Raw genomic sequence first — 19,512 nt, 5'->3', positions numbered from 1 at the left:
GACACTCACTTTTCCAGCTGAGAAGTCTGCTAGATGGAAGGGAAAGCCTCCTGATAAAAGAGTGGTACCATAGTCTTGGCTGGCTGCCTGCTTCCTGCCTGCTTTCTGCCTCATGGCTGTGAGAGGATGTGATACCCGGAGACACAGCAACAATCATGAAAACATGAGGAAAGGCCACGATGATTTCAGAAGCACATACTTGGGGCCCTGACCAATGAGGTGCTGTTGAGCCAATCCCATAACTATCTTTTCTCTGGACTCTCAGCTAAATAAGCCACGGTGAGTTCAGTTTCTGTTACTTATATTCCAGGCTGAGATATAAAATGTTTAGAACCCAGTATGACACAGGAAGCAGGCAATCAGAATGCATGGCCACTGCTGAGCATCAGCCTTGCTTGTATCCATGTGCATGACTGTGAGCTCCTTGGGGGTTGGGGTCAAGGCTAGTTTCGTTTACCTCTCCAAACTCCAGTTTCCTCATTTGTAAGGATTTACCTCACAGGGCTCCAGAGGAAATATCTATACATCAGTACCTACTGTGTGGAGCACTTTGGACAGCACCTGCTGTGATGCCAGGGGTGCATGTCATCTGCTATAACCAGCCTCTTTTACCCTCTCCTTCTCCTCACCTATCGAACGGCTACCATAATCTGCCTCTGCTTTAATGAGATGAAACTGAAAAAGCGCAGTACAAAGTGCTACGCAAGCAAACGTTAAGTCTTATCTTTGACTCACGCAGTGTAGCAGGTAAGCGTTCCAAACTCAGGCTGCCTGGGTTTCAATCCCAGCTCTGCTGTGTGACCTTGGGCAAGTCACTTAGTCACTTTGTGCCTCAGCTACCTATTTTATAAAACAGACATAACAAAACTGCCTCGCTTACAGGGTTGACGGGAAGATTAAGCAAGTTAACATGGAAAGCTCTCAGAGCAGAGCCTGGCGTAGGGAACTACCTGGAGGTGTTAGCTGCTATCACTGCTGCCAGTATGACAGATCCCTGGCACACCACTCACTCCCTAGATGTGTGCTCCTGGGCAAGTTACCTACCTCTCAGCCTTTCTCCTCTCTACGGTGGAGCTACTAGTAGTACTTACCTCATAGGATCCTTGTGAGATCTGAAGAAGTTAATCTATGTGTAGCATAAAGTACTTGAAACAAGGCCTGCTTTCCGAGAAGGGCCCAGTTAATGCTAGCAATCCTCGTCATTTCTGACGGGCTCTCTTGTATGATTGATCTCCTGCACTTTTATGTATTAACTCTCACACTGCTGTTTAACTGCGTATCTGGCACCACCCCCTTCCCTGGGTCCCCCCACCTCCACCAGGGTGCAGAGTACACTTCCCACCCCTGCGTGCCCAGTGCCCACCTCAGTGCACAGGTGCCTGCTAAATGCCAGTATACACTGCTCAGTGGTGTGATGCTCCTCTGGCCTCTGCTGGCCCAGGACACTGGTGCCTCGTGCAGGGGCTCCCTCAGAACACTCCACCGCCGAGAACACTTCAATCAAGCAGGGCCGCTCTGTGGCACAGAGTGTCCTCAGGAGGGCTTTCTTTAGGTCACAGCACAACCCAGTCCTCTGACAAGGACCAAAGGGGAGTGTCTTCTCTGAGTGTGGGGAGGGGAAGCTTGGAGAAGATTCCTCTGGCAAAGGAAGAACTCATAGCCTACCGAGGGAGGCCCGTCCCAGGCAGCAGTGACCGGCAGCTGGCAGGCAATGCTCAAAGAGCTGCTTCAGGTTTCCCTGGTGACCAAAGGACCAAAATGTCCAGGATGGTGCTTATTACGGATGAAGCAGCACATCCCTGACCAGGCCATTTAGACACCGGCTTTCTGGTCTCTAAAATGGGATCAACTTCACGAATTGATTCATTGCCTGCCCTCCTCCTGCCCTGCCCTGAGTCACAGGGAACTACATTTCCTAGGATTCCTGAAAGGTGGAGGTGGTGAGAATCTGGGGTGGTTCTGTCTCCCTCCACCCTGAACAGCACCTCAGGCAGGGGATGCTTCTCTGCCCCTCATCCCCCACAACGCCCTGGGCTTTGGCCATACCGCCTCCTCCTGTGTCCCTCCAGTGCTGGTTGCTGTGTCAGGACTGCCTCCCTCCCCTGTTTGGTTTCTCTGTTTCTGCCCGACTCATTTAACCAAATTCTCTGTGTTGAATTCCCTCTGCCTGAGATACTTAGAGTGGATTCTGTTCTCCTCATAGATACATTTCTGCCTTGCCCACGTTTCAGGGGCACCTAAACATGAAGGGAGAAGATGCAACTGGAGAGTGAAAAGTACCACACAAATCAAGGAATGTTTTATGGAAATGTCTTCTTGTCTTTCATATGTACAGGCACGCGATGGCACGCAGTTTAAAACATGAAATAATATCATGTTTGAGATTTGCTTCAAAATAATCCAGCGGCAGGGGGATGGATGAAAGAAACTTGGCCATGTGCTAAAAACTGTGGGATACAGACAGCTATGTGCCCGTGGGCTCTTCTTTCTAACTCTGTGTTTGAAGTATTCCATTGTTAAAACAAAACCAACAGGTAAGAGAAACAGGTACCTATTCTTTTGGTGGGGATACAAACCTGCAGAACCTTCTCTGAAGGCAATGTGTCAGTTAATTAACTTAAAACCATGCATGGCTGTGGCCCCAGTGATTCCAAAACTAAGGTAAGTGCTGGCCCAAGAACCCAGAGCTGCCTGGACAAGACACCCCCCTGCTGAGAGAGGAGAGAATGGAGACAACTGGAAAGTCCCTCATTAAAGAACCAATTACATGCGTTTTGACACATCCATATAACACAACCCCAGGTAGAGTAAGAAGAATGAAGGCACATCTACCACGGTGGCAGGGTAAAATTCCCGACAGACACTCATAAGTGACAAAGCTGTGGAAGAAATAGTGTTACTGTATCACATTAAAAAAAAAAAAAAGTATGTGATACCCAGAGGCAAAAGTCTGGTAAACAGTAATAACGATAATATCTGTAAATACGTCTACAGCACTTACCACGTGCCAGCGCTTTACATATATGCTGTATGCCGTGTGTTCAGAAAAGCCTACGAGGTAGATACAGTTACTGTCTCCATGTTACAGGTGAGGAAACTCAGGGTCAGAATGTCAAACTCACGTGTTGAAGTTCCGACCCCCAATACCTCAAAATGTGACTGTATTAGGAGATAAGGCCTTTAAAGAAGTAATTAAATTAAAAAAAGACCATTAGGGTGTGCTCTAATCCAATCTGACTAGTGTCCTTGACACCGAGAGACGGCTGGGGCTTGTGTGCACAGAGGGATGACCACGCAGAGGGGCAGCAACAGGGCAGCTGCCTGCCAGCCAAGGAGAGGGGCCTCAGAAGAAACCAACCCTGCCAGCACCTTGATCTTGGACGTCTAGCTTCCATAACTGGAGAAAATAAATTCTGTTGTTTAAGCCGCCCAGTTGGTGGTACTTTGTGATGTACGGCAGCAGCATAAACTGATACGCTAGGCCACAGAGCCAGTCAGTGCTGGAACCAGAATCGAGGCTCGGGTCATCCGGCTCCAGAGTACTGCCGGTAACAATACGGCCAACACAGCGAATCGTTTACAACAGTTATTTTATTATCTGGAAAGTGAAATTGGAGGTGGGTGGAGAGAAAGGTGGAACAAGGCTTTCAATCTTTACTTGGTATACTTTTATAATTAAATTTTAAAAATCCACACAACAAATTTTTTAAAATTTAAAAATACAACCACACACACACGGAAATGAACATAAGGTATACCACCACACCCAGATGGGGGAGATTTGTCTTTTTACAAGTTTCACTATATTGTCTCTCGTAGTTCCTAAGGAACCACCAGGAAGAATCCAGAAATGCCATCGCAGGCTGACATTCGGATGTGAATGAAAGAAAAAGAGAGGATAAGATACTTGAATTTTCAGAAACTTTAAACACTCAGTAAGGATGATGGTGACAGTAATAATAGTGGTGGATATTTTCATGTCACATATATACTTGATACTGTCCTAAATGCTTAACATGTCATGTCACGAAATCCTCAAAGCGTCTTAGGATGCAGATACTACTACCACTCCCATTTTCTATTTAAGGAAGCTCTGGGGCTCAGACAGGTTAAGCATCTTGCTGGGTTAGACCACCCAGCTCCAGAATATGCCCCTCATGACCTCACGGGCCCCCTTGCCTTACTTTATTGCTGAATAAGCCACTCATAGAAAGGGAAGCCTGAATCAGGTGCAGGAAAAGGCACGAAGAGGTGCTCAGCCAGAACTAGTAATCAGAGCATTGAAACCCCAGACCCCACTTCATCTACAAGATACCAATTAGGAAGCAGGATAACAGCGAGTGGTGATGAGCCAATGGGAAAGCTGGACCCTCCTGCACTCCGGGGAGAGTGTGGGCCAGAGCAGCCTCACAGACAGCAACCTGGCCATCCATCCCCAGCAGGGAAGAGAGAATGCCTGGCTCCTGCTACAGTGTGACCCCTGGATAGAAGCCCCAGGGCCTCAGGAGGATGCCAGGTGCTCAGTGAAGTGCTGTCTGTGTGGTGGGTGGCAGGGGTGACTTGGATGCCTGACACCGGGGGACCAGAAACATGAGGAGGGATGGATGCACCTCATGTACGACTATTCAGAGGGCAGATGCTACACACTGGAGCACACAGAGCAACGTGGCTAATCTCAGAATCATGCTGTTTTGTGAAACCAGAGAAAAATAATGAGATATAGAGACCAAAACCATTTCTGGAAACACTTTACTCAACCTCAATATATATTTTGCAAGGATGTGTACATAGCTACAGACACACCGCAGACACCTCAGAGTCGGGGAGGGAATGCAAGGAGAAAAAAAATATAGAGGCTATGCAGTGTGTACAGAGGATGAAGAAGGAAAGAAGAAAAACCTACTCAGTGGCAAGGGAGGTAATGCACACATTGTTTCCACCAACAGACAAGCAGTCAGGGAGCCTGACTCTACTTTTCCTGATTTGTGAGGTCATGTGAGGGTGGGGGAAGACACAGAGGGCAGAAACTGAACATAAATCACTACGGTTCTTCAAAGGAAAACCATACCTTTTTGTTCTAAAGTGCCAGTCTTGTGCCTGACAGAGTCTATTGTTACCTTAGTGAGCCTTGGTTAGGGACAGAGTTTGGAGGCCTTTCCAGGCTGTGGCAGGCACCCGATTGTTTACTCAATACCCACCGGGAGGTGGACCCCAACTGGTCAAAGGCAGTCAGGGCATGGCACTCTTCTGGGGGTCTGACTGGTCTGGTAAGGGAGGCACATGAGCTACACTGGATCCATCGCAGACTAAAGGGAAGTGTTTATAACCCACAAGGGACGGGGCTATTATTTTCCTCTTTCCTGATGTCTGTGGACAAGAAAGAAGTGGCCCTGATTGTCACTGCAGCCATCTTGGGACCAAGAGGCATACACAGGGTGGGGCAAAAGTAGGTTTACAATTACTCGCAAGGAAAGTAGTATCATAACACAAGAACAGACTCTGTGTTTTGGGTACTCACAACTGTAAACCTACTTTTGCCCCGCTCTGTGTGTGTGGCTGTGTGTATGTGTGTGTATGTGTGTGTATGTGTGTCTCTCTGTGTGTGTATGTGTCTATGTGTGTATATGTATGTGTGTGTGTGCGCCCCAGAATGAAGCTAAATGCTGAGAACCTGAGTCCTCAACAACAGACCGTTGAGCTGATTACCCTACCTGACACCCACCCACTTCCACAACCCAAGACATATTAAATGTCTTTACCACGTGGCCAAGTGATGTCAGAGTTTTGTTACTTGCAACTAAAAGAATCCTGACTGAGACCCACAAACTAGGCAGCCATTTTCCGGTGGTCAAACAAGGGAAAATCTCTGCAGGAGGAAGATGGGGCATCAGAGACATAAATAGGAAAGGACGATGACTCCCAAAGCATGGAGCACGTTTGCAGGTGTGAAGCTGCACGCCCCCCGCCCGTCCAGACGGTAGCACACGTGTGATTAACAGAAGCAGTTGTGCTGTCCTTTGCACACAGGGCTCAGAAAACCTTCCACAGTGGGTTACTTCGTTTCCCGCATTCATCACAGGAGCTGAGCTGCAGTCAGTTTCGTCTGTTCTATTTCTCCTTACAATGGCGGGGGGTTAATCCCCAGCTGGCTGGAGCTGAGGATGAGAGACAGGACAAGAAAGCCTGGCCTGGCCCTCCTGCGGTGGCTCTGTTCCTGAATCAAAGGTCGGCCTTCCGGATCCGGGCTACACTAATATCTGACTACGGCTTGTCTCTCTGAAATAGCACACAGTGACCTCAGAGAGGAGGCCTCGCCGGCCGCAGTGTACCATCGCTGCGTCACTCTTCAAGGGAAAAGCCAGGGTGAGACAAAGGGGAGGTCACAGGAGCCTGCCTGGAGTCAGCCCTGTGATGCTGGACAAGTGATTTCACTTGCACTGCCTCATCTATAAAATATGAACAGAAGGGCCCATCTCACAAAACCGTCGAGAGAAAAAAGGAAACACAGAAAGTGCTCAGCATGGAGTCTGGCACAGAAGAGCCATCTCACTATCACCATGACTACGGTGTCTAGCCAATTATTGAAGTATAATTACATGTAGAGTAAAATGTACCCATTTTGATGAATTTTGACACGTCTCCACATGTAACCTCCCCCCCAACAAGGCACACAGGCTGGCCAATAACACTACGTAACTGACGCCTGCTCCTTTCCCTCGGGTCCCAATCTCAGGGAGGGGTCCCAGAGGCACACGTGTGTCTGGGGCCTTGTGGTGGCCAAGGATGATGAGGAAACTATTTCCTTCCACGTGATTGAGAGGCTGGAGCCAGGGCCTTTCTTGTACACAAAGCCCTTCCCCAGCGCTCTACACCGTGCGACCAAACCTGGGGGAGGACTGGCAGGTCAGGATCTGGGCGTCATCCCTGACCCTCCTCCTGAGGCTGGTCTGTTATGTCCCCAAGAGGCTCTCCAGCACGTTCACTCTCTCCCGCTCAGGTCCCCCCCGCTTCACTCTCTTGCACCAGATTCTCTGGCCGCAATCTCTCAGTGCAGCAGCCAGAGTTGTCATTTAAAAATGCAGCCCTGCCCTGGCCAGTGGCTTAGCCGGCCGGGGGATTGTCCTGTACACCGAAAGGCTGTGGGTTCGATGCCCGGTCAGGGCCCATATCCAGGTTGCGGGTTCAAGCTCCAGTGCATATGGGAGGCGACCGATCGATGTTTCCTCTCTAAAGTCAATAAACGTGTCATCAGGTGAAGATTAAAAATAATAAACTAAATATTAAATAACTAATTAACTATATAGCCCTGTCTGAAACCCTTCTGAGGCTGACCAAAGGTAAACTCCCACTCCCCTCCAGGGCCCAGGAGGCCTGTACTCTGCCCTGCACGTCTTCCTGGCCTGTCTGGACCTAGTCACCCTCCACTCCTCCTTTTTCTTACTGGCAACATTTTTTAATACAAATTTTTGTTGAGATAACTGCAGATTCACATACGCTTGCATACAGAGAGATACAGGGAGATACATTTTACCTAGTTTGGCAAATGATAACATTTTATAAAATTACAGTATAATATCATAACCAGGATTCTGACATTGATACAATCTACTACATTAATTCGTATTTCCTGAACTCATTTGTGTTTTTGATTCTATATAATTTCATTACATGTGTAAGTTTGGGTATCCACCATCACCACAAAGATCCCTCGGGTGACCCTTTATAATCACATCTACCTGCCTGAAACCCTCTGTACCCGACCCCTGACAACCCGCAATCTGTTCTCCATTTGTGTAATTTTGCCAGTTAAAAATGTTATATAAAAGGAATCATCCTGTATGTAACTGCTTGGGATTGGCTTTTTTCACTCAGCCCGACTTCCTTGGGTTCATCCAAATTGTTGCCTGTATCATCAGTTCATCCCCTTTCATTGGTGAGTAGTATTCCGTGCCATGGATGCACCTCACTCTGTTTAATGCTTCATCTGCTGAAGGACAGGTAGGTAGACTGCCTGTGTTTGGCTACAATGAATAAAGCTGCTATGAACAATTGTGAATAGGCTTTCATGTGAACATAGTAAGTCTTACTCCTCAGAGAGAAATGGCCAAGAGTGCCGTGGCTGGGTCATATTAGAGTGGCGTATTTAGTTTATAAGCAACTGTCAATCTGCTCTCCAGAGAGGCTGTTCCATTTGATATTCCCACCAGCCAAGAATGAGGGGCCCAGTTTCTCCACATTCTTATCACTGGCAACTTCGGTTAATTCATTCAAACAGACAATGTACTGAGCAGCTCCCGTGTGCCAGGACTGTTCTAGATGCTGGGTTTACAGCAATAAACAAGACATACAGTTTGTGCTACCAAAGAGGAGCCGACATGCTAACAGGTATAGACAGGCAATACACAAGTCGACAAATTGATTATGATATGTGCTAAGAAGAAAATGAACAGGGTGATGTGACAAGGAGACTGTGTGGGGGTCAAAAGGGTGGCAGACAGGAACACAGCACAGTGACTATCAAGCCAGATGGCATGGACTCAAATCCTGGCTCCACCGCTTCCTAGCCGTGTGGAACAAGTGACATGATTTACCTGTGCCTCAGTTTCCTCACATGTAAAACTGGACAGTACCTACCTCATAGGGGTGTTGAGAGGATTAAGTGAGTCAATACCCATAACACACTAAGCAGCAAGTAACAGGCCGGCATGGGAAGCCATCTGTTTTAAGAGTCTCTGTAAGAACCTCTTGACCACCCAAGTAGCAGCGCTAAGAAGACACAGTTACAAGCTTTGTGGGCGTCTTGAGATGTAATGCATCCAAGTGCTCAGAAGGGAGGGCACCCCTTCCTTTGGGGGCAGGGCCCACCTTGCTCTGGTACTGGGCTGCTGTGGGCACAGCAGAGGAAGGGCCAGCAAGGCTCTTCACGTACCCAGCAACCTCAGGGGCGACAACAGCAGAGGAGATGACAGGGTCAAGGATCAGAGGGGCTTCTTGGGTACCTGGGCCTCTTTCCACCCGCGGTGTCTGACCCCATTCCCAGGCTGGAGCTGAGCTGGCAGACTCTTCTGAATTCCTGCTAAGGGGCTGAGGCACCTTAGCCCCAGACTCTTTGCCCACAAAACAGCCACTTCCTTTGCAGTGCTCAGAAGACAGAGGTAATCTGGAAACTCCCCTCCCCACCCTGTCCCACCTCTCTCCAGGGCCTTGCTGAGAAGAGGGAACTGAGAGGAGCATATTTGCTGGCATCAAAAGAAACAGGAAACTGGGTAGGGAGAGGGTGCTATTGGCAGCTTCAGGCCTGGGAGGAAATGAGGCCACCTTTGCAGGGTTGTTGGGGTCCCTTCTCTGAGAGGAAGAAATTATGCGTCAGTGATGTCCCATCTTTCCAAGGAAGAGGCAGTAAGGTGGTGACCTGTTTTGCAGGCCACCCAGTGACCTGGGGTTGATCAGAAAGCTGTTTCTTTCCTGGGGATGGAGTCTGGAACCAGGGCTCCTCCTAAAGCTCCCTTCAACCCTGCAGACCGAGAGAGGGCAGATGACAGCACGGCGCTTCCAGGTGCCGCGGGGCAGGCTGGAGTCTCTGACCCTGATCCTGGCTTCTAGCAGATGGTACAAACTGTCCGAGGGGAGGAAGGAAGTCAGGATACCAAGGCTTGAAAGTGCCCAAGAGGAGTTAAAAAAAAAAAACTAAACCAAACCATCCATTGCTTTCCTTCAAACACTTCTGTGGTGCTCAGGGGCCCTGGGAACAAAGTCCTGATCTTTGCTGAGGGCTCACCAGGTCCAGTATAACCAGCCTGCTGATCTTTTTCCCCACCACTCTGCTCAGGGGAGACTGGCCTCTGCTCTACAACACCCCAGGGCCTTTGTACAGGCTCTTCTTCCCGACCAAACATCTCTGGGCAAGTTCCTATTTATCATTCAAGTGCAGGTTTGCAGGTCACTTCTTCAGAAGAGCCTTCTCAGACCCTCCCAACCTCACCCGGCCTTTAGTAAGACCCCAACCTCCAGCCCTGTTATTCTCAAGGCACTTTGGGCTTTCTCTTAACAGTTTAATTACCAGTTAAATTGTGTGGTTATTTGAATGATTATTTGATACTTATCTCCCCCACTAGATGGTGAGTGCCATGAAGTCAGAATAATGGTAATGATATCACTTTAACAGCAGCTCACGTTTATTAAACACCTACAGGGCTTCGCAGCATTATCTCCAACTTCTGACAACAGCTCTATGAGGTCAATACTATTATTATCCCATTCCACAGACGGGGACGCCATGCGAATCCCGCCTGCAGGCATTTGGCAAACGGTTAATTTGGGGGCACCCAGATTCTGGGTGACAGTTCCAATTACCCCTAGTACTCATGAAGGAAGGAGGGAGAGGGCCACTGGGAACAGAAGCCCAGGTTCACAGAACACATTTCTGCCATCCTCTGGAGTGATAGCCTCTGATCCCGAGGGCCCCTTCCAGTTCTAATCCCTCCCCAATCCAAGAAGACATTAACTTTACACATCTTCATTGCGTTCCTGTGTATCAGGCACGGACTGAGCACTAGAGACACAGAAACAAACAGAATACGTGAGACCGTCGTGTAACACAGCTCACACCTGCTGGGAACATGGACATGAGGCCCTGTCTCTGTTTAAGAAAAAGACGAGCAGGTGTCAGGAGAGGGGAGGGGAGGAAGGAGGACTTGGTGGGGCACGATGGAGCCTTCGGGCTGCGGCACTACTCTGTATGACACCGTCACGGAGGATGCATGTCATACATTTGTCAAAACCCATGCCCATGTAGAACAGACTGAACCCTAAAGGAAACTATGGACCTCAGTTAACAATGATGTTTCAGTATTGGTTCATCAGTTGTAGCAAATGTACCACATTAATACAAGATGGCAGTAATAGAGAAACTGGGTGGGAGGGACAAAGGGAGTTTGTGGAACTCTGTATTTATGATTTTCTATAAACCTAAAACTGCTATAAAAAATAAAAAAGCCTTATCGCTCTTGAACCTGATCCCATCAGCTGTTTGTCCCTTACATCCACTGACCTAGCAGCATCACCTCTGGGCCCTTACCGCCTCCTTCTTCAGTGGGCCTCAAGGCTCCAGGCTCTCTCGGTCTCCTCCCTCCTCCTGGAACCCCCACAGGGCCCCCTTTGCTGATCCTAACCATCCCTCTGGACAGCTTTTCTCTTCCCTATCCATACCCTCCCTTGGCGATATCATCGGGCCCCTGGCTGTAAGTACCCTCACTTCCCTGAGGACTCTCACATTTCCTTCTCCAGCCTGGGCCTCTTCTCTGAACTCCAGACTTGAATAGCTCATGCGGCTGTATTCTTGATTCTTCACAGCATCTTCACCTTCTCCTTGCAAACCTTCTTCCTAATGCTCAACTCAATGCCTTCACTACTCACCTGGTGTTCAGGTCAAACCCGTGGTGCTGTCCTTACCCTCTCTCTGTCACACCGACACCCAGACCACTCACCCTTACTGCCAACTCCACCTTCAAAATATGATTAAGATCCACCCACCTCCCTGCCCCCATCTTCTGCCTCCACTGAGGACAGAGCAGGAGCTTCCTCCCTGATTTCCTGGCTCCCACCCTGGCTCCCACACACAGCCAAAGGGGATCTGTTACTGCGAGTCAGATCACCTTCCTCTTCTGCTCAGAACCCTCCCAACTGCACATTTGAGAAAAAGCCTCAGTCCCTACAAGGATTCATGTCATTCTCTGACCTCATCTCCTCCCGTGATCTTTTATTTTAGCCACTGAGGTGGGCGTATAATGGTATCTCACTGTGGTTACCATATGCATTTCCAAGATGATGATTATGAATGATGAGGTACTTTAATTAATAATAATAATTATTATTATTAACATTTACACAGCATTTATTACATGCCAGGCACTACGCTGAGTACTTTATACGTACAGCTGCATAATCTCTTTCCAACTTACTAGGCCAGATGTGTCTGGGTTCTTCTGTCTGGGTAACTAGGATTTTAGAAAGGCAATACAGAGCTTGTACCCTGGTAAGGTCTGGGGAGCACTCATCACATGGGTGTTTCTGCAGTGAAGGTCATCTGTCTGGAGCACGTTCCTCCTGGGACTGTGGATCTCTATCAAATCCCCGAACCTCCCTGAGTCCTCACAGCCATTCTACTTTATAGACGGGGAAACTGAGGCCCAGGAAGATCTTGGCCACACTCAGAAGGGTGGGAGTGGGTGGAGATACCAACACAGGCCACTTTGCCACTGTCCTCTGTGCTGGCTCCTGGGGGAGCTGGCAGGAAACTGACCACTGCTGAGTGAACGAATGAAGGAAATTAAGCTGGAAAGTCTGAGATCTTGTTCTTCCCAACCAGTTACTGCTTCGGGCAGGAAGGTCAAGCTCCACTGAGTTAATAGTGTGTGCTTAATCTAATTTATTTTGAATGCAAGACCTACCCAAATATAAAGCAGGATATCTGCCCCAACATGATCCTCTGAATAATAATTGTCTTTTAGAGTTTTTGTACTATTTTATTTTGAACAAAGTACTGTTTAGGAAAGACATGAGCTTCTAAAGACTTAAACAATGCTAGTTTGGCAACAGTGAAAGAGAAGGCAGGTTATTATAACAGACTCAGGAACCATTCCTGAGGGACTGACCTCACAATTCCAAGTGTTGTAAGTCACTTAAATAGGCTCTTTAAAGATTCCTTTACAAAGCAAGATCGGATCAATAACTATAAGCAACATTCATTTAATTTAAACAAAATACCTGATGGAAGTTTTACTGTATACAGAGGGGCATTTAAACCGGAATTTTGAAAACTGAAAAAAGAGTGTGTAAGGCCATCCTGAAAATGGTCTTGAAGAAAAGTGCCACCATGTGAGATGAAACTGAATTTTCCTGGATTGTCATTTATTTTTCATAATAGAACGAACGATTAATCTGATTGACTCAAAGGCAAGTGCTAAATATTTCAAATGGGGCACCAATTTTTTAAAAAATCTCTTTGGAAGGGTGGGAAATCACCTTACTTTATTACTTTCGGACACATGGTATTTTTAAGTACAAGTATTAAAAAAAACTGAAAGGTACACATTAGCTTACAAAAGTGATTATCTAGGAGGGTTCTGGGTCCTTTGATTTCTTTTTGTAAACAACAAGCAAATGTGACTTAGATAATGAGACATGGAAGCAAACAATACAGCTTTATAACTCTCCGAAGAACTCGATAAAGTAGTAGTCCTCATCCTCAGCCGCACCCTGGAAACACCTGGGGAGCTTTAAAACAACAGTGCGCACTCGGTCCTACCCTCAGCGGGTCTAAAGAATTGGTCTGAGGTGGGGCCCAGGCCTGGGAGTTTCTGAAAGCTCCCACGTGACTCTAAAGTGCAGCAACAATGAGAATAGTTATCAAAGCAAAATTTTTCAAACTTTCCTACAGGCCATGTTAGTGTCTTTTAGAAAATAAAAAGGTTCCACAGTCAAAGAAGCAGGCTTCTTTCCTGCAAGATCTCTCCGAGCCTGTAAAATGCAATGTGCGCCATGACTTCTACAAGCAGAAGACAAGTACACGGTAGACACCTGTGGCTGGGCAATCCCTCTTCCGAGCAGCCACGCTGTCAGCAAGCCCTGTCCAGTCCGCCTCCTCACCTGCGCCGCCTCACCCCCCCCCCCCCCCCCCCGCCCCAGTCCTGTCCTGCATCGCCTCGCATCTGGACTATGGCAGCTGCCTCCTCTCTGCTTTCCCACTGGACCTAAAATTCACTGCCCACAAAAGTGGGCACACAGAGATCCTGTAGTGTCCCTAACGGCCACCTTATAACTGTGGAAGGGACCTGCCTTAAGGTGAAGGCAGCATCACAGACAGCAGAGTTGTGAGCAGAATAAATCTGGGTCCTCGATGCCATTGTTGAGCTGTCATGTCATCAGCCTAGAAAGGGGACTGAAGGACCCCTGGACTTGGAGTTGGGCAGCCCACCCATATCCTGACGGTTTAAGCCAACACAAATGGGGTTTTCAGTTACATGTAAGTCCAAAGCACCTAAACTATATGATCTCTGTTAAATTACCCTACTTACTGGTCATAAGTGTTTTCACCAAGTAAAATGGCCTTAATTATTTGTCTCCCTCTTCTAGAATGCCAACTCCATGAGCAGGGATATTTGTCTGTCTTGTTCACTGCTACGTCCCTAGTACCTGAAACACTGCCTGCAAAGAGCAGAACCTCAGCTTTCGTTGAAAGAATGACTGCGTACACCCTGGCTGGTGTGGCTCAGTGGATAGAGTGCCAGCCTGTGAACCAAAAGGTTGCTAATTTGAGTCCCGGTCAGGGCACATGCCTGGGTTGCAGGCCAGGTCCCCAGTCAGGGGTGTGGGAGAGGCAACCAACCGATCACTGTTTCCCTTTACACATCGATGTTTCTCTCCCTCTCTCTCCCTCCCTTCCCCTCTCTCTGAAAATAAATAAAATCTTAAAAAAAAAAAAAGACTGAGCTCATTTAATTCTTACAAATACCAAACACTGCCCCACAGCCAAGCAGAGCCTTCATGATCTGCCCCATCACAATCATACAGTTATGCTGCTGTCTTCCCATTCCTTCAGAGTCCAGCTCCTCCCCACATCCAGGACTCCGCTGGTGCCGTACCCTCTGTGGGGAAGGTACGGCACAGACAAAACAACTACAGATGCTCCTCGACTTACGATGGGTCATGCCCTGATAAATCCAGCATAAGTCAGAAGTACTGTAAGTCAAAAATGCATTTAGTAGAGCTAACCTACCAAACACCATAGCTCAGCCTTGCCTACACTTACCCTAGCCTATCACTGGGCAAAATCACCACCCTGCCACTGCTCAGTATCACAAGAGCATCTTACCATATACTGCCAGCCCCGGAAAAGATCACAATTCAAAATTTGGAGTATGGTTTCTACTGAATGTGCATCGCTTTTGTACCACTGTTAAGTTGAAAAACCGTAAGTCAAACAAACCACCGTTAAATCCAGGGAATCACCACTTTCAATTCCTGATGCAGCGGATGAAAGGATCCAGAGCCCTGGCTCCCTTCTGACAGAGCTTGCCTCAGAGGTCCTCATGAAACACAGCTCCTTAAGGGATCACCACTGTCTCATCAGCTCCTGGGGATGGGAGAAGGCAGCTCAGAAGCCCTAATACCCTGGAAAGCTCTATTAGCTAGAGGAAGCTGAAATAGCAAGGGTGCATGAAGGGCCTAGACTAATTCGTGCTGACAGCCTTTCTGTGGAATCACCCACTGGGGCTCTGCCCTCCCAGCTCCATCCCAGAGAATAAATCATACTGTCAGGTCGAATTTGGAACTCAACTGATGGGCTGAGCAGAGCATCTCTGCATTCTGCCACAGAGGTCAAGGGCAGTCCATGTGCTAGCGGCCAGTGCCGAGGCCTGGGGACTAGATGGAAAGGGGACTGGGAGGATGACAGCTGTGGACCAAACAGACCAAAGAAACTCCTGTCTTCTGCAAAATTTCTGGCCCAGCCCTCAACTGTACAAGCCCTGTTCCCAGAGCACAGTTCTGCCATATCCAGGCACCATGCAAGCTTGGGGAATAAACAATCACAACAGCAGCAGCTAAAAGTTTATCATCTTATGGGCTGGTGACTAAGCTGCCTAGGCTCTGACATGTAGTAGGGGCTAATGAATGTAAGCCACTGGTATCGCCACCACCTCCTCTATGATGTGACGACTCCGTGCCGGGCCCTGTTCTAAGTACTTGACACTCATAATCACCTCCTCATTCTCAAGACAACCTCAGGAGCAACAGAAGTTCTCAGGGTACCACCTTTCCAGGAGGATATCCCTGTAAGTCAAAAATGGATATGCCCAGTTGGTGTTTGTTGAATGGATGGATGGAAACCTAAGCCCAAATCCTTCATTTTACAGAGGAAGGGAATGGAGGTTCAGAAATGAAAAACTGTTATTTGATGCATCTGTATTCTTCTTCTAAGGCCCAAAGATGCTTGCAGGAGCCCTCCCTGATCCTCAGGCAGGGCTGGGCACCTCCTCTGGGCTCCCATTGCCCCGGCTTCCCCTATACAGCCCTGACCACGCTGGGCTATCATTGAGGGCCCACCTCCCTCACTGAATGAAAAATACAACGAGTGCAGGAGCCACCAGGCATGAAGCTATGTCACCTACACCTCAGCACTACAGGGATGGGCACAGAGGAGGCGCATATTAAATGTGTTGAGTCAACCAGCAGAGCCCCAAGAAAGAGAGAACCCCAAGGCAGGAAGCCTCATTCTGGGAAGAATGATGAAAAGCACAGGTATAATTTGTTTGAGAAAGGTTGGTCAAGAGAAGTCTTCTTAGCCAATTGCAAGCCGCGAAGGACTGCCAGAAAGCCAAGTGGCTGGTGCTGCTCACCAGGACCAAACCAGAACCAGTGAGAGGTAGTTACACAGAGCAGGTGTAATTCATAAGAAAAGCTTTTAATAATCAAAATGTCCCCAAAGCAAAATACACCGCCCTCCTCCTCCCTTGCTGGAAGAATTTATGCTGAGGCCAGCTAGGTAGTCGACTGGGTACCCGGGACCTCTTATGAGGCAATGAAGTGCAGTGGCCAAGAGTCAGGGCTGGAAAGACAAACTGCAAAGGTTCCCACCCTGGCTTCTCCACTCTGTGCCTCAGTTTCCAAGTCACTCCTATGGGGAGAGCACAGCAGTGACGTCATAGCCTGGGTATGAGGACAGAATGAGATCATGCATGTAAAGGGCTTACAGCTGGGCTTGGCACAGTCAGCACCCACTAATGCTAATTATTATTGTTTCTCTTCCCCTGTGGAGCCAGATGCTGCTGGCTGCCAACCCAACTGACACTCTCAATTCGCCTTTTCTCTGACTTCCTCCTCAGAAGCTGAAATTTCCCACCATCCTTGGAGCTAGGGAAGGCCATGTGACCCATTTCCGGCCAATGAGATATAAGTGGGATCTTCTGGGGGGGATTCTGGGAGTGCTTAAGCAGTCCAGAACTGAAAAACACCTGCTACTGGAGTTGAGTCTCCTCTTCTTTGTACTGGCTGGAGCTGCAGCAGCAACCATATAACCATGAGGGGAAGGCCAAGAGAATCAGAGATTCCAGCCTGAACATCACTCAGCCTCTGGACTAATAGCAGCCACGCTACCTACAGGTTTATTGAGACGGGAAGGAAATCAACCCTCATTTGTTTAAGCTGCTGTGAGCCGGGCTGTCTGTTCTTGCAGCTGAAAGCATTCCTGGCTGATGCACCCACCAGGACACCAATGGCTCGGGGCACATGTCCATGGTTCATTTGCCAAACTCAGTTCCGGTTCCCAGTAAAGAACCCCAGATCTCAAGAAGAAAGAGCGGACGGCCGAGCCAGAAGAGTGTGCACCGAGGCTCAGGCACCCTGCTCCGCCCTTCCTTTTCGGCTGCATCTATAGCCCATCTGTACAATTATTCACTCAGTATCTTCTTTAAATCAACTCACTTTTACACTTACATATATATACACATATATTTAAAAGGGAATTTGCATTACCACCAAAATGCAAAGTAGAAATCCTTTTCTACAAAGATAACTCAATAAATAAATAAATACAATGAAAACAAACAAAATATATTCATCCACATACCACTAAAAATTATCTGACATAGTGTGGGTTCAATGGACTAGCAAGAATACCTCATTTCTGTCTTTTACTGGGGAAAAATATCAGAAGATTTGGCAATACTTGGCACTTCCACAGGGCAACAAATGAGCTACAGGTAAGCAGGAGCTGCCCCTCAGAGAGGGGACACATTTCTCTGTTTGCCATGAATCCTGAAACCCTGGTTCGAAATGAGAGAATTCATTTATATCTCCCACTGGGAGGTGGAAGGTTAGGTTGGGCACCTGCCTTACTCCCTCCACTCAGGGCCTCCTCAGAGAGACCTTTCCAGACCAACTTGGCTAAGTTGCTCCTGGTGACTCCCAGTCAGTCCCCTTCCTGCTTTACTCATCTCTGTAGCTACTTGTCCCCAAACGACTTATCCTGCATTCGCTTGTTTTGAAGCAAATGCATGACCAAATGAAACCCCAGTTCCTGCCTTCCAGTTCCCTAAGGTTTACCATGTAGAAAAATGCTGGTTTTCCTGAAGCTTGAGAGGCGATACTAGGAATTCAGCTCAGAACGTGGGACTTTTCACCACATTAACCAGGAATGTGCTAGAATAAAATGAGTATCTCTGAAGCCATACAGAAATAAGTTAATAACCAAAAGCTGAAACAAATGAGAAGGAACAGGTCTTCCTTTCAGAATTAATTATGTGGACAATTAATAAATGCAGAAGGAATGAGGAACATACAAAAATCACCGTTAGGGAAATACCATGATAACAACTGTTGCGGGCAAGATTCACCTCTGTGCCACAATTAGTGGGAGTGAGGAGAAATAAGCATCGTCTCAAAGTACCTCCCCCAAGACATCTATCAATTATAAAGGGAAAAACAGTTACTTTACAGTGGCGAAGCCAGCAGCAGCACCGTAACCAACTAAGGCAGGTTTACAGCACCAGTGGGAACACACATGGACATCACGGACCCCTGGTCCAGTGCACTGAAGAGGGCACATGACCGCTGTGACGTTCTGCCAAACAATGGACCAGTGTTCATTTCCTGCTTTTGATAGTTGTGCCAAACTTATATAAAATGGGAATATTAGGGGAAACTGGGTTGGTGGTTATGTTTGTAAATTCTCTGTACTATTTTTGCAACTCTTCTGTAAATCTAAAATTCCTTCAGAATAAAAAAGTTAATGAAGAATTGTGCTAAAAAAAGCATCCTTTGATGAAAATCTGGCTCCTAGAGACTGTCCCACAAACAAGCTCCTGGAGTCCAGGCAGAGCCTCAGGCCAGGGTGAAGGAACGTGATGGTGCCTAGGGAATGGCCAAGAGAGAAGTGACTGTGCGGATTCACTCAGTTCCCAAAGCTCGAGTGGCCAGTGTCTGCAACCGAGCCAACATCACTGCCTGCCGTCCCCAGTCTGGACGCCTCAATACTCCACTCTCCCACTCTCCACACTGTTAGGGTATCTTGGTGCTTTGAGAATCAGACAACACCTCCTAAGCACCCTCATCGCATCCTGCCAATGAAGGCTGGTGTCCCACTCAGGAACACCCCAACAGGAATGCCACATACTCCGAGGCCACTCCCCTGCTTAGACTCGATCCCAAAGAAACAAAAGAGGATGTTCACTAACAAATCCCCCAGAAACCTAAACATAACATAGCCAAATTTTTTCTATGACAGATATTTATAATATTTACATATTTTAATTATGTGTAAATACCTACACCCTATTTTTTGCCTACGGAGAACAGCACATCTACACAGGTGGGTGATGGGGCCGCTCTCCACCGTGACTGCGGTGACAGTTACAACAAACTGTATGCCAAAGAGTGAATTTTATTTTCTATAAGTTAAGACAAAATGAATTAAAAAAGTAAAACAGGAGAAAAGACTGTGACATGCTGATGTAT

General features: G+C 47.7%; 1 protein-coding gene across 10 annotated transcripts in view; it reads right to left on the bottom strand.

Annotated features, from left to right (window-relative positions):
- The window catches only part of SIPA1L3 (signal induced proliferation associated 1 like 3), a 226,640-nt gene that overhangs the window by 115,521 nt on the left and 91,607 nt on the right, over positions 1 to 19,512 (bottom strand). The window lies entirely within an intron of this gene.

The sequence above is a fragment of the Desmodus rotundus genome, chromosome 12, assembly GCF_022682495.2.
Source record: "Desmodus rotundus isolate HL8 chromosome 12, HLdesRot8A.1, whole genome shotgun sequence".
Lineage (NCBI taxonomy): Eukaryota > Metazoa > Chordata > Mammalia > Chiroptera > Phyllostomidae > Desmodus > Desmodus rotundus.
The sequence above is the reverse complement of the archived record's forward strand: the minus strand, read 5'-3'. Positions and strand labels throughout refer to the sequence as shown.